Source organism: Crocodylus siamensis, chromosome 3, assembly GCF_052110815.1.
Source record: "Crocodylus siamensis isolate JL-2025a chromosome 3, ASM5211081v1, whole genome shotgun sequence".
NCBI classification, from domain to species: domain Eukaryota; kingdom Metazoa; phylum Chordata; order Crocodylia; family Crocodylidae; genus Crocodylus; species Crocodylus siamensis.
Genome location: NC_143397.1, coordinates 135,822,825 through 135,837,996, shown reverse-complemented (window position 1 = coordinate 135,837,996; position 15,172 = coordinate 135,822,825). Strand labels below are relative to the sequence as shown.

The 15,172-nt window shown below is 43.3% G+C and overlaps 1 protein-coding gene across 2 annotated transcripts in view; it reads right to left on the bottom strand.

The window, feature by feature from the left end:
• The window catches only part of SLC12A7 (solute carrier family 12 member 7), a 147,823-nt gene that overhangs the window by 114,445 nt on the left and 18,206 nt on the right, over window positions 1-15,172 (bottom strand). The window lies entirely within an intron of this gene.

The following is a 15,172-nucleotide window of genomic DNA, read 5'->3' as shown; positions in this document are numbered from 1 at the left end:
CCATCCAGCGTAAGGTGGCAAAGGGCTGCAGCAAGGCAACAGCCCTAGACTTTAGGAGGGCTGACTTCAACAAGCTAAGGAGGATCGTTGGGGAAGCGCTGAGGACCCAGAGGGGAAGGGAATCAGATGTCGAAGGGGAGTGGTTGCTCCTTAAGGAGACGATTCTCCATGCCCAAAGGGAGGTAATCCCAACAAGGGTCAAAGGGAGCAGGAGGGCACATAAACCCCCATGGCTCACTAAGAGCATCCGGGAATGTCTCCTTGCTAAAAGGGAGGCATATACCCAATGCAGAGATGGAGTCATCACCAAGAAGGACTATGTTACAGTCGCCCGAGGATGTAGGGGGGCAGTCAGGAGGGCCAAGGCAGAGATGGAGATAGGACTAGCTTCCCGGATTAAGGACAATAAGAAGTCCTTCTTCAAATACATAGGGGGTAAAAAGAGGGTCCCGGGTAATGTGGGGCCCCTGCAGGACACGATGGGCAACTTAGTCATCACGCCAGATGACAAAGCTAACATATTTAACGATTTCTTTGCCTCTGTCTTCCTAAGTAGGGACCAGTTCAGCCACCTCCCTGCTGGGCCCCCCTCGGGCCCCGGGAGAGACACGCCTGGGCCAGGGGTTAGCGAGGAGTTAGTTAGGGTACTTCTGGAGAGGCTGGACGTGTTCAAGTCCGCTGGTCCGGACGATCTTCACCCTAGGGTTCTACAGGAACTGGCCGAGGTCATTGCGGGACCCCTGGCGCGGCTCTATGAGCACTCGTGGTGCTCTGGCGAGGTGCCGGAGGACTGGAAGAGGGCCAATGTGGTCCCTATCTTCAAAAAGGGAAAAAAAGAGGACCCGGGAAATTACAGGCCAGTTAGTCTTACCTCAATCCCGGGTAAGCTCTTTGAAAAAATTATCCTGGCACACATCCAGGAGGGCCTTGCGGGGGAATGCATGCTCAGGGGCAACCAACATGGGTTCATCAGTGGCAGGTCTTGTCAGACCAACCTGGTGGCCTTTTACGATCAGGTCACCAAATCATTAGACGCAGGGGTTGCTGTGGATGTAGTCTTTCTGGACTTCCGGAAGGCTTTCGACACTGTCTCTCACCCTGTCCTCATCAAAAAGCTGGGAGACTGTGGTGTCGATGCCCACACGGTCAAATGGGTCGCCAACTGGTTGGAGGGCCGCACCCAGAGGGTGGTAGTGGATGGGTTCTTCTCGACCTGGAAGGACGTGGGCAGTGGGGTTCCGCAGGGCTCGGTCCTCGGGCCCGCACTGTTCAACATCTTCATCAGTGACTTGGATGACGGGGTAGAAAGCACCCTGTTCAAGTTTGCTGATGACACTAAGATGTGGGGGGATGTGGGTGCACTAGAAGGGTGCAATAGGCTACACGCTGACCTTGACAGGTTGCAACGGTGGGCGGATGAGAATAGGATGGGGTTTAACACTGATAAGTGCAAGGTGTTGCACATGGGGAGGAAGAACCGGCACCACACTTACAGGTTGGGGAACTCCCCTCTTGCCAGCACGGAGACGGAAAAGGATCTTGGAGTCGTCATTGACTCCACGATGAACATGGGCCGGCAGTGTGGGGAGGCAGTCAAGAAGGCCAACCGTACCCTGTCATGCATCCACAGATGCATCTCAAGCAGGTCCAGGGAGGTGATCCTCCCCCTCTACGCGGCACTGGTCAGGCCGCAGCTGGAGTACTGCGTCCAGTTCTGGGCGCCACACTTCAAGAGGGACGTGGACGATATGGAAAGAGTCCAGAGGAGGGCCACTCGTATGATCAGGGGTCAGCAGGGCAGGCCTTATGAGGAGAGGCTACGGGACCTGAACCTGTTTAGCCTCCCCAAGAGAAGGTTAAGGGGGGACCTTGTGGCCTGCTACAAACTGGTCAGGGGGGATCAGCAGGTATTGGGGGAGTCCCTGTTCCCCCATGCGCTGCCAGGAGTGACCAGGAATAACGGTCACAAGCTGGCGGAGGGTAAGTTTAGATTAGATATTAGGAGGCGCTACTTCACAGTCAGGGCGGCTAGGGCCTGGAACCGGCTTCCAGGGGAAGTGGTGCAGGCTCCTAGCCTGGGGATTTTTAAAAGGAAGTTAGATGAGCACATTGCCGGGGTCATCTGACCCCGGTGCTCTTTCCTGCCAAGGCAGGGGGTCGGACTAGATGATCTACCTAGGTCCCTTCCGACTCTAGCTACTATGAAACTATAATATGATTGCTATTTACAATATAAATACATTAATGTAACTATATTAGTCATCTATAATTGATCAAGTACAAAATTCTGGATTATTTTTTGTGAAAACAGGGTATCAAGCCTTGGTTCATGAACCAATCCTCTATTTATAACATTGTTTCCTATGGGGAAAAAATAGTTCCAAGTTACCATGTTTCAACTTAAGACCAGCTTTCAGGAATCAACTGTGTCCAAGTCCAAGTACTACCTGTACAATGAAAGAGGCAGTAGTAATACTAAAACAACAAAACACCACATCAAGGTGTTACAGGACTCACACAAGCCAATCTCACTTTTTAATTCTGAAATAAAAACCATGTTCAAAAGATACTGGTCAGAAGAGCTGAAAGTTTCCTTTTGCTGATCAAACACTTTCCAAGTGCCAGGCAACTGGGTAATCATCCCAGGCAACCCATAGAATAGATCATATTATGCCAAATAAACAGCTGCTGCTATGCTCAGATACCAAAAAAGCTCTTGTGGAAAACACCCCCACAAAAGATGGATTTTGGAGGCAACAGTATGAGGGCTTGGATAAATATATTTTTTGGCTCCTTACACTGTAATGGAGTGTACCATACTAAAATTGGGAGTTCTTTATTGAAACTAAACTAAGAGGAGCTACAACTATAAGGTTGTTATCTTTCCTTCATTGTTATTTCCTCCATTTATTGAACACCTGAAACAGACTACATCAACTATACCACGGAGATACAAATCAGTGCAACTAACAAACAGGAAACTGAGTTAAGCAGATGACACCGATAGAACTGGTCATCTGACACAGAATAGAATATTCTGATCGAAATTAATGAATTCAGTAAAATATCAGGTTAGAAAAATATATTTTGCCAAGTCTTAAATATTTGAGATCTAAGCCAGGGCTGACATCGCCAACTATTGCTCAAAACAGACCTATTGGACAGAAAGTAACACAGGAATTATGGGACCAGAAGCAGAACAAGCAAACAGTCTGGCTGTAGCCCAGCAAGCTGAGCATTCCACAATGATTTAACTTATGGAAGTTAATACCAAAGGATTTATCAGAAAATATTAAACACTAGTTTTGTATTGTTTGCAACAAAAACCTTCATATCAAAACTTATGTATGTAGAAAACACTCTCTCCATACACAGCTCATTGTGCTCCAAAGGTGACATCTGTTTCCAGCCCTGTTATGGCCATTTGTGACCTGACTCCAGTAGTCTGTTGGTAAAGGTTCTGATCCAACCCTCCCCTCCCCTCCCCTAAAAAAAGCAAGGTTTCCTTTTGGATTGGCAGACTGCCAAGATGAGCTCTCCCAACCTAGAATGGCTGACTCTACTACCCACATTTCTGCAAGAAGAGAAAAACAGTGTACCTCCTTGCAGACAACCTGCTGTCATCCCCCAAATGATGATGTAACTCACAGTCACATGAATCAAGATGTCTGACAGATTGATACACAAACTTGAACCAAATTTGCAAGCCTTACTGCATGCAACAGCAAATAAAATACATAGGCTGTTATTTGTCCCATCAACACAAAAGGAGATCTTAATTTTGCAAGCTGATACATAGGCTAGAGCAGAACCTTTCCTGACAAACTACTGCAGGCAGGGTCATTAATATTACCATTTTGGAGAACAGGCAGCTGTACTACAGTGCACTGTGGCACAACTGATCTGCTTCACCGAGGTCTGTAGAGGACGCTGGGACAGTTGTCCCACAGGATTGGGCCCCTGCTACTCCTAGGGCTTCAGGGGCTTGATCCTGCAGAAAAATGGACCCCAGTACTATGCTCCAATTTAGGAGGTGCAGATCTGCATGCACATTTATAGATGCAGCCATCCCCCAACCCCCGGCCACTATATTGGGGCATGACACATGTATCATGCTGCCATGCCTCAGCTTAGGGCATGCATCCACAAGTAGAAAGCCCCCCACTTACACGTGTTCCCCATGTTAGGGTAAAGCACCTGGGGCCATCATCTCACAGGACTGGACCTCCTGAAGGCTGGGAGCCACAGGCTGCCTACAGTCTCCTGCCAGAAGCAAACAGATGTCAGCTGCAAAAAAGACAGCACAAATTATAACTAGGTTCATCACCATCACAAAATGTAGGCATTTGTGGTGCAACAAAGTACTAGAGATATCCATTTTTTGGGTTTTGTGCCACCATAAAAAAAATTTATGGCAACACAATGTTGATGTCTGCTTGCAGCCTAAGAGGCTATCCTCTGAGTGACAGATGATATCAATACAGCCATATTTATGTGAACAGCATGCTAGTTAAGGGAAGAACTCAAGAGGAATAGAGGGAGGGAAATAATGGAGGCAAGGGACACGCATCCTAAATTTATCTTTTCATGAGGGTTTTCAAACCTCATAGGTCTCTTTAACCCCCTCTACCCTTGTACTTTGGAGGGAACCTCTTCTATAGCTCTGAGATCAAAGAGAGACTGTACCTTTTGCAGTAGTACAGTCTTGTAAGACAGCCCATGAATATAGTTGAGAAAGGTGAGTAGGGATAGGGAAAAGACAAACTAGGATTGTCTAAAACATCTAGGACATTTTTACACATGGAAGCACCCAGCGCTGTGATGCCCGCAATTGTATAAGTGCTAAAATGTGCATCAACGCTGAGAAAGTGGCAGCAGTGCACTTTTGAACTAAACACACATAAGGTGCCTTAAGGAAGTGATCCTTTGGGCACACAGGGAGACGATCCTGATGCAGGGAAAAAGGGGGAAAGGGGCCAAGAGGCTTCCTTGGCTGACCAGAGAAATCCAGAGCAGCCTAAGGGCAAAAAGGGGGGCATATAAGCAATGGAAACAGGGAGAGATTACTGAAGAGGAGAATACCTCCTCAGCTAGCAGTTGTAGGGAGGCAGCTAGAAAGGCCAAAGCTACCATGAAGCTGAGGATGGCATCCCAAGTTAAGGATAGCAAAAAAATTATTTTTCAGATATATAGGGAGTAAAAAGGAAGGCCCAGGGTGAAATAGGACCACTAGTGAATGGGCAAAAGCAATTGGTGACAGACAGGGAGGACAAGGCTGAACTCCTCAATGAGTTCTTTGCCTCAGTCTTCCTAAACGAGGGCCAAGACAAGTCTCACAATGGGATTGTAGAGAGGCAACAGCTGGGTGCCAGACTACCAAGCGTTGACCCTGAGATGTTGCAGAGTCACTTGGAAGGACTGGATGTGTTTAAGTTGGCAGGCCCAGATGAGCTCCATCCAAGGGTACTAAAGGCACTGGCTGATGTCATTGCAGTCACTGGCAAGAATATTTGAGCACTCGTGGTGCATGGGCCAGGTCCCAGAGGACTGGAAAAGGGCCAATGTAGTCCCTATTTTCAAGAAGGGGAGGAAGGAGGATCCAAGCAACTACAGGCCAGTCAGTCTCACCTCCATCCTTGGTAAAGTCTTTGAAAAGATTATTAAAGCTCATATATGTGACAGCCCAGCAGGAAAAATTATGCTGAGGGGAAACCAGCATGGGTTCGTAGCAGGTAGATCATGCCTGACTAATTTAGTCTCTTTTTATGACCAGGTTACAAAACACCGATACAGGAGTAGGGGTAGATATTGTTTACTTAGACTTCAGGAAGGCCTTCAATACAGTATTCCACCCCATACTGAATAAATTAAGAGGCTGTGACTTGGATGATTACACAGTCCAGTGGGTGGCAAAATTGGCTAGAGGGTCATACCCAGAGAGTGGTGGTGGATGGGTATTGACCTGGAAGGATGTGGGCAGTGGAGTCCTGCAGGGCTCGATCCCTGAACCGATACTCTTCAATGTCTTCATCAGTGACTTGGACGAGGGAGTGAAGTGTACTCTGTCCAAGTTTGCGGATGATACAAAACTGTGGGGAGAAGTGGACACACCGGAGGGCAGGGAACAACTACAGGCAGACCTGGACAGGTTGGACAAATGGGCAGAAAACAATAGAATGCGATTTAACAAGGAGAAATGCAATGTGCTGCATCTAGGGAAGAAAAATGTCCAGCACACCTACTGCCTAGGTAACGACCTGCTCAGTAGCACAGAAGCAGAAAGGGATCTTGGAGTCCTAGTGGACTCCAAGATGAACATGAGTCATCAGCATGACAAAGACATCAGAAAAGCTAGCTGTACTTTATCATGCATCAGCAGATGCATGACAAACAGAACCAAGGAGGTGATACTTCCCCTCTATCAGGCACTGGTCAGACCGCAGTTGAAGTGCGGTGCCCAAAACTGGCCGCAGTATTCCAAGAGGCATGTGGATAACCTGGAGAGGGTCCAGAGAAGGGCCACTTGTATGGTTAAGGGCTTGCAGGCCAAGCCCTAGGAGGAGAGACTAGGGGACCTGGACCTCTTCAGCCTCTGCAAGAGAAGATTGAGAGGCGACCTTGTGACTGCCTATAAATTCATCATGGGGGCACAGAAGGGAATTGGTGAGGCTCTACTCACCAAGGTGCCCCTGGGGGTCACAAGAAATAATGGCCATAAGCTAGCAGAGAGCAGACTGACTGGACATTAGGAGGAACTTCACAGTTAGTGGCCAAGGTCTGGAATAGGCTCCCAAGGGAGGTGGTGCTCTCCCCTACCCTAGGGGTCTTCAAAAGGAGGTTGGATGGGCATCTGGCTGCAGTCATCTGAACACAGCACTCTTTCCTGTCTATGCAGGGGGTCGGACTCAATCTATTGAGGTCCCTTCTGACCCCAACACCTATGAATCTATAAAGGTGCTTTAGTTCAAAAGCACATTGCCACCATTCTGTGTGCTGATGTGCATTTCACTGCTTATACAACTACACAGCACAGTTCACATCAGCTCACATGTGGAACAGACTCAATTAATCAAGTCTGGTCTGAAGCAGTGGATCTCCAGTGTGTCGCACGACAAAAAGCGTGTGCATAAATGCCTGTAGAACCCAACAAGCTGAGTTTACAGCACTCCAGGCACAGCAGAAGTGGTACAACTAGTTGCCAGAGAGAAGATAAGTGAGGAAGATCTGGTACAAGTGGAACCCTGCTCCCAAGAAAGCAGTCACAAGTCACATCTGCTGGGTGGATATTTATCAGCTGGGAAGTGGATGCTGTTGTGGAAGAAATTTGTTTCGACTTTGTTTAGTCAGGCTACCCTAATGGAAAATACTTCCCAGCTCTATCTCCATCAGTAAGCTAATATTGCCTCCTTCTATAAACAGAGGTATAACTCCAAATGACATCAAAGCTGCTCTTGAGTTCTTGATTGCAAGTTATCCTTGATGGGAATTACAGCCTTCAAAGGGCAACGTCTTCAATGCTCAATTATATTTCTTCAGGGATAACAATAAGGGAAACTTGCCATCATGAGACCAATTGACATCAAATCTCAATGCCTCAAGTGAGCTGGTGAAGGTGACTGACAGCAGCAAAAAGACAAGAACACCCATGAGCTCACTGCACAATTTGTCCATAAACTTTGTAATGGATACTTATCAACAAAATCATTCTTCAACAGCACCACTTGGTACTTTGTGACCTTCATTTGTAAACTGGCAAGCAAGTAACCTCCTCCTCCCGCCACTTCTTTAGACTAGATTTTTGTTCTCTAGCCAGGTACCTCATTAGCAGCTGGTATTATCAACATGCAAGGGGAGACAGTGGGAGAAATGAGTGGAAGGGACACTGTGCAGCATGTGGGCCTACTAGAAGGATTTCTGCATATAATGCAGATGTGCCTCACTGGTTTTGATTTCTTCCCATTGCAGTTTCCTGTATTATTATGCATCACATAGTTCAGCATGGTTTTCTGCTGCTCCAAAACCACTGTACTACATAAAAAGTTAATATTCTATCTCATTGGAACAAACAGGTTGAGATGATGCAATGACTATGACCTTCTTGCTGCTTTCACAGGAAAAAAAACCACTGGGCTTTCCAATTAATTTTAGATTGTAGAAAAAACAGTTGGTTACCAAGAAGCTACTGAAGCTCATTAGAATTTCATGTGTGTATACACACACTATACACACCACACACACACAAAATTCTAATGAGCTTCAGAGTATATATCTATGATGAGTTCCGCACTAAGAAAAAGGGGAAAGAGGAAAGAGAAAATTAAAAGGTGTAAGAGTAAACTAAAAAGAACAGACAGACAAAAAAGGAAAGAAACAAGTCAGGAAACACAGCATGTAGCAAAATATGGGAAGAGAAGCAGTTAGAAAGGCAGAGATCTATGGGCTTCCCAAAGAGGCAAAAGAGAAAACCCAAACAAAAGGTGAAAAAAACCTAGCAAGAATATGTTTTAAAGAAAAGTGAAGAGAAAAAGGAACTGGCAGAAAATAAGATGAAGATTCATGTTACTTCTTGAAGCAGGGCATACAGAGAAAGATTCAGGTATATGCGCATCACAAGTGGGACTGAGGCAAGAGTCTATTCTGACAATCATGAGATGGTCTCATTTTATGCCTTTCTTTAAGGGCTTCCAAGGCATTGGCTAAGCTACATGAGACTATGTAGCGGTATTCATAAGTGACAACAGTGCATAGTGCACTAGGAAGTGAATATTACTACACTCTCACCGCAATTTGAACTGAAATCACTGCACTCATTCCAAAATACAGCCAAGTTCCAGGAGTCATGTCTGAAAGTCAAAAGGTATAGGATTACAAAGACCAGACATTGACAAAAATACAAGCAGTATTGTGGCTAGCAGCAGTAGCAAGGAATTATTTTCAGTTGTTTTGTGCATTTGATTATGTGTACCAAAGTCCAAAAACTGGAGACTAAGGCTGTTTCAATGTCCAGGGGTCATCTGTCTCAATAAAGCAGCTATTTTAAAGATGTGAGTTATGATGTAACACGTAGGGGAATACTGGAAAGCATATGTTTAGTCAGTCAACCTGAGGTCAATCCTTAATGCTAGTGCCCTCCACTCTAACATGTAACAGATGTAAATGAAGAAGGTGATACTGCCACTTATATTACCAGTAGTAATGGAGATGTTGAATAGGATTGGGGGGAGGGGAGGAAGCAGAGGAAAAAAAGTCACACACAGACCCTTGTGGGACTATCCAGAAGGATCCTCCTCAAAACTACCTTTAAAAAAAAAAAAAAAAAAAGTGAGGCCAGACAGTCCACTGTCCACTGATCTTAGCTTGTTATGGTCATGAACGCCTTTTCACGTGACACAGAACTAATCTGTTATGTTACGGACTGTTACTGGTAGTCCTAATGCCCAGACGTGCTAATTATCTCAATAAAGAATGATTGCAATCCCTTTTCTTCACAGAACAGCCACTTGATGACAGTTTCCCTGGTAAAGGATGAAGCTAGGTCAAAAAAGAGGCTCTTAATTATTTTTTTTAATCTGTCAGATTTGGGGGCAGGGGTGGGTGGGACTTCAAAAACATCAAAGCATCTTGTTTTGTGATGTCCAACTACATTGCATTTTAACTGTAACTGTCCATATTTCATCTTTTCCAGAGTGAGCATCCTCCTTTGAGGCAGGAATCAAGATCAGAACCCTTCACATCTGTCAAATGCAACAATATTATGGTCCTTTTTTCAGGGAATTTAGGAAAAAAAGTAGATTTATCATGCAAGACCAACACTTACACTTAAAAACTAATATGCTGTAATTTTTGGCAGGCAAGCCACTGAAAGGACAATAATTATAATTAAATATGGAATAACTTGAGAAAGATTGGCTAATGCCAATCAGGCAACTGCTTTTCTCAAGACTATTGGTAACTTCATTTTACTGGGCATAGACATCTTCTGATGCACAAAAAAAAATAAAAAACAAACAATACAACCTGAGCCACATAATAATAAATGCTGGAGACTTCTTGCAAAATATCCACAGATCTTGAAAAGTCAGTACAAAGATGACCACAGGTCTCATTAATTTATTTAGTGTTCAAAACTCTTTTAACCCAAAATACCACCCCAACATTGTTTAGGTTCTTTATCCAGGATTCTATCTATGCCGTGTAATCACACTGATGGACAAATGGTGTTTTTGAAGAGTCCACATCAGCAGGGGGAAAACACAAAATAAAGAAAAAAAAAACCCAAAAAACCCCCAACAAATTAGATGCTGTCTAGCTTAATTTTCAGGTCAAAATTGGCATTTCATCTCCATAATCAGAAACTCACTTTTACTAGGGGTGATTAACAACAGGCATGAAAAAAAAAAAAAAAAGTTATGGCAACTACCGTAGCATCAAAACTCAAAGATGACATTATAATTTCTTCCACCTTGACGGGGCTTTGTCGATGCATTGCAAACTCATGTAGGGATATACCTTAAAAGCATATCCCAAAATATTTTGCTTAAATAAGTGGCAGTTTGCATAGTTTAAATCAAGGGAAAGACAAAAATAAACTTGAAATTTGAATTTCTCCATAGATAACAAATTTGGATATTCACAACTGAACTTAAAAAGGAGAAGGGTCTAATATCAGTGCTTCTTTTTGAAGCCATCATCGTCTCTAGTACCACCTTTGCAGAGAGACCAGACCAGGAAGACCCATACTGCCCTGTCGATTTGGTCTTCTAGCTATCAGGACATTTACTAATCTTGCGATTCTGCTCCCATTGGGACTGAAAAAATTACTTACATAGGTAAGTTATGCTGATTTCTTTTAAAACATCGTAAGACCAAAGAGAACTATTCATTTTACATCATGTGTTGAGCAGAAATGATCTCTGCTCTACAGAAAAAGCTGGTGACCAGCAGGGGTCAGCAGAAGGCAGGGTAGGGTGACACCTTTGAAACGAAGAGGTCAGCAGGTCAGGAAAAGGGCTATTTTTTGAAGCAACTCTACTGATATTAAGAAGGGTTCTCAGATGCTTCATCCTCATCTTGTCAAGGTAGCCTTGAACAATTAGTTCTTCTGCAGTTTATCTGCTAGAGAGGAATCCTAGAGAGGTCCAAACAACGAGGGTATATGAGCCAACTGTCCTTCAGTCATGGGTACCATGATATTCAGTGAAAAAAAAAAAACCTATCAAGGCTTTAAACAAAGCATTTGGGTCTCCCTTTCCTTTAAGCAGACACAAAACAGCCATTCTATTATTCTTCCTGGAAACTAGAAGAAAGAAATGGTTAGCTGTGAAAAAGTTATTTGGGATTTTTAACACCAAATCTTTGGCTCCCCTCTTCCTCAAGGAGGTAAAAAAAACTGGTTTAATTTATTCTTATCCCTCAAGGGAAATAAAACAATCCTTTACTCATCTCTCTCAGCAGGCAAACAAACAACTGTTGTCAAGAGAATTTTCTCTGGAAAGTAACGAGCTTCTTTCTCCCAGCACAAAGTCTCCCACTCTGCTCCTTTAAAAGATGCGCATCATCTATTCCTCCTGATTTTAATCAAATATAAACTTCAGGTTAAAGACAATGATTAAGTTTGCTGGCTATAAATGTTAACTTATTTGGAAGCAGTCCTTACCACTCTGCTGCATTTAGTATAAACACGCTTTCTGGCCTACTTGGAAATACTCTGCCATGTTTTGTTAATTCAGTCTAACAGCCATTTCAAATTTAACCTTGAAGTCTCAAAGCCATTCCAGTAAGGTGGCTGGCTTAAACCATAAAACTGATTTAAACAAGGTTTTGGTTTGTTTTTTTTTTTTTTTTTTTTTTTTTTAACTAGTCTGAATAGCAGGTAACTGGATGAAATTTAGTGGTCTGTAATGCAGACAGAGGTCAAACAAGATAATATTGTTCCTTCTGACTTTTAACATCATACATGCACATATAAATAAATAGCAGCTAGCTTCAGTTGAAACTGCCAATGCATTTTGCATTAAAATAATTGGATAAAATACATAGGTAGTGTTGGAAGCAGGGGCCAGAACCCATAGCTCTTCTTCGCAGGGGGGTGCTGTCTTCTGCTTGCTCTCCCTCTGGCCTCATCCATTTTAAATGCCTTTCAGCAGCACTCCAGTTGCTGTTTCAAGGATTTGAAACAGGGGGAGATTGCTGTTGCCATATCTAGAAAAAAAAAGTGACCCCTTTTACTGAGGTCCTTGCTTCTTAGTACAGGTAGCAGAGGCCCCCTTAATCCAGCCCTGGCCTCTCTTGCTATGTCACTTCTGCCCTACTGTTGCTGGGGTGTTAGAGGACTGATGTTATGTCACACAGTAGGCCTGTATTTAATACTGTCTTCACATTTCTGGATCTGTTGTTACTAAAACAAACAAAACAGTGTTTGTTAAAGACACTTAATTCCCCCACTCTTTTGTTTTAAAAATATAATCATTTAAAATATCCACAAAGTTAGAGAAATACATTCTCTTAAAGTATTCTCAGGTCCTAAATACATCTTTTAAAGCCATCTAAAGACTAGGATCACCTGAACCAAAGATCCATGGAAGTTAAGAGAAAGGCTTCGATCTTGCCCTCAACCAACTCATGTTGTTGGTAGCCTACATGTGTATTTAAGAACTAACAGATATAAAGTACCTCACAGTCTAAATAATCTTTCCTGAGGTCTCAGACAAGTTGCAGCACAATCCATGAAATTTGATAGATTCTTCCTAAGATTTTTAATTGATACTGATTTTTGAGTGGCCAAACCAAGAGAATTCTTAGAGAACACCAAGCAGTCACCCTCTGGGGGAAAATAAAAATGCTGCTTTAAGGTTTCTAAAAAGTGAGACAAAAAACCTCCTTAACCCAGCCAGATCATCTGAGAACTACATCCTAATTCTAGAAAGGACTTTACGGTTGTAGGAGGCAGCTTCTTGTATAACAGTTCCCAGTGTGACACACAACGGAGGGGGAAAAAAGGGATAACACCATTAGTTATGGGACTAAAGAGACAATATTATACCGTTTACACCACGGGAAAGACATTACTGCAACAATGTATCTGCTTCCAATTTCCATACTTCAGAAGAGAAAAAGGAAGGGGAAAAAAAAAGTGGAGAGAGTTACAGGAAAGTTCAATGATCCAGAAAGTGAGCATTACAATGAGGGTGGAGACAGACATTGCCCTCGTGCAGCCATAAAAGTGAAAGCAAACAGATGTGCCCAACTTCCATAACACCACAAATGCTCAGACTTGTAGCCATGCCAGAAGATAGCAATAAATTGTGCTGCTGTATTGCTTATGGCAGGAGAGCACAGGCATCCTGAAGCTGCCTGTGCAATCCAACCACCCCAGGCAGGGGCTCTACAGGCCTGAGGGTCTAGGGCCTGGGCACTCTGAGAACCCACAGGCAGGACTGGGCTCCTCAAGCCAAGAGAGTGCCTGCCTCACTTTTTCCAGTTATCCAGATGAATCCCAGGGATTTCCAGGGGTACAAGCACAGCAGGGACACAAGCACTGAAAGAATCCCTCAGCAGGACACTGGCTACAAATGCAAAGCAGGGCAGGGGGAGCAGGTCTTCCTCCCCCCTCCCCCTACTTCTACCCACCCTGGGGGAGGGACGACATGACGTGTGAGTTGCAAAGAAACCTAACACACTGAAGTAGCAGGATTTATTTAGTGTATTGATGTGTATGGTGGGAATAATGGTACATTTCTTTTCTTTCCTTTCCTTTTTTTTTTTTTTTAAATAGATAGGCAATTAAAGACCTGGGAACAGATCTTATCAAAGGTTGTATCAACTTTTCTATTAACAACTCACTCTTTAAAAATATAGCATTCAAGCTCAGCTACATATTTTTGGACTAGATGAAGGAATTTATGGGAGGAATATATGGATTTAATGATGAAAATGGCAATTTTATCTTGCCAGATGTGGCATGCTAAGGAAGCTTGCATGATTGAATCACATATGAACCATCTTTTTTTTAAATGGCTGTCATGCTAACAGCAGCAACCATGGGAATTACTGCTTCTGAAAGCTTATTACACAATGTTTCCCGGTGATCAACAGAAGCACGTGGAAGAAAGGGAGGGATAAGTGCCAAAAGGAAGCAAAAGGGGAAAGAAAAAGAAAAAGAAAAAAGCATGCCAAGCAAAAACAGGAAGTAAATGTAAAAGAAGTATTTGTGCAGGAATAAAAGAGGAATTGAGGCATAGCTGAAATACTAGCTTATTGAAAAGATAAATAACAAGCTCTTTACCAAGTAGGGCATATATTTCATATTTTAGACACTCACACGTCATTCTCCCTTTTAATCTTTTTCTCCAGTTACTACTAATTTGTCTCCAAGCTTGCTCAATACCCTCTTTTTTTTTTTTTGTTAAAAGGGAAATTGAGCATGTGGAGTCCTGTACTGCAGGAATGGTAGCTCCTTCTTACTTTAGGTTAAAAGAGACATCTGATTTTTACAGGACAATGCCTTTTATTCTGGGACTCCACAGACATACAAGCCTGCAGTCTCACTTTACCTACCTGTAAAGTACCAAGATAACACTGTTTCCCTGGGCCAATTGGGATAATTCAAGTAAAAATGCCATTCAAGTGTAAAGGGCAATTCTACCCCCCTTTCCCCCCCAACACCCCTTTTGAAAGGATAATCAGATCAAGAATAAACCCTACACTTGTTTTCATTCTCACAAAACAGAGAAGCAGAAAAAATGTTTAAAGTGACACTCTTATTGTAAAAGGACCCCCCCCCCCAACATGATGGTATCTTTAATAGAAGACCTAATGTCAAGCACTCATTAGCATTTAGCACCTCTAAAAGTAGTTCTGCCAAGTAATGCGACTCAGCTGATACTGTCAAAGCCACAGTAACTGAGGTCATGGTCCAACTATCTTTGTAGTTAAATGCTGCTAGAAATATCCCTTATCAGAGAAAAGGTCAAAAGCAATAGAGAAGTAATTCCATGGCCAACAAAATACAGATTCATAAATTTAACTGTGTCTTGTTAGTGCTTAGACACTACTGTAAGTCTTCAGTGAAGTGACTTGTAATCTTGTATATTTACATAAGCGAAATTAAAAACAGCTAGCATCCAAACCACACTTCAAACATCAATAGTGTTAAGTTTTGGTTGTCTCCGTT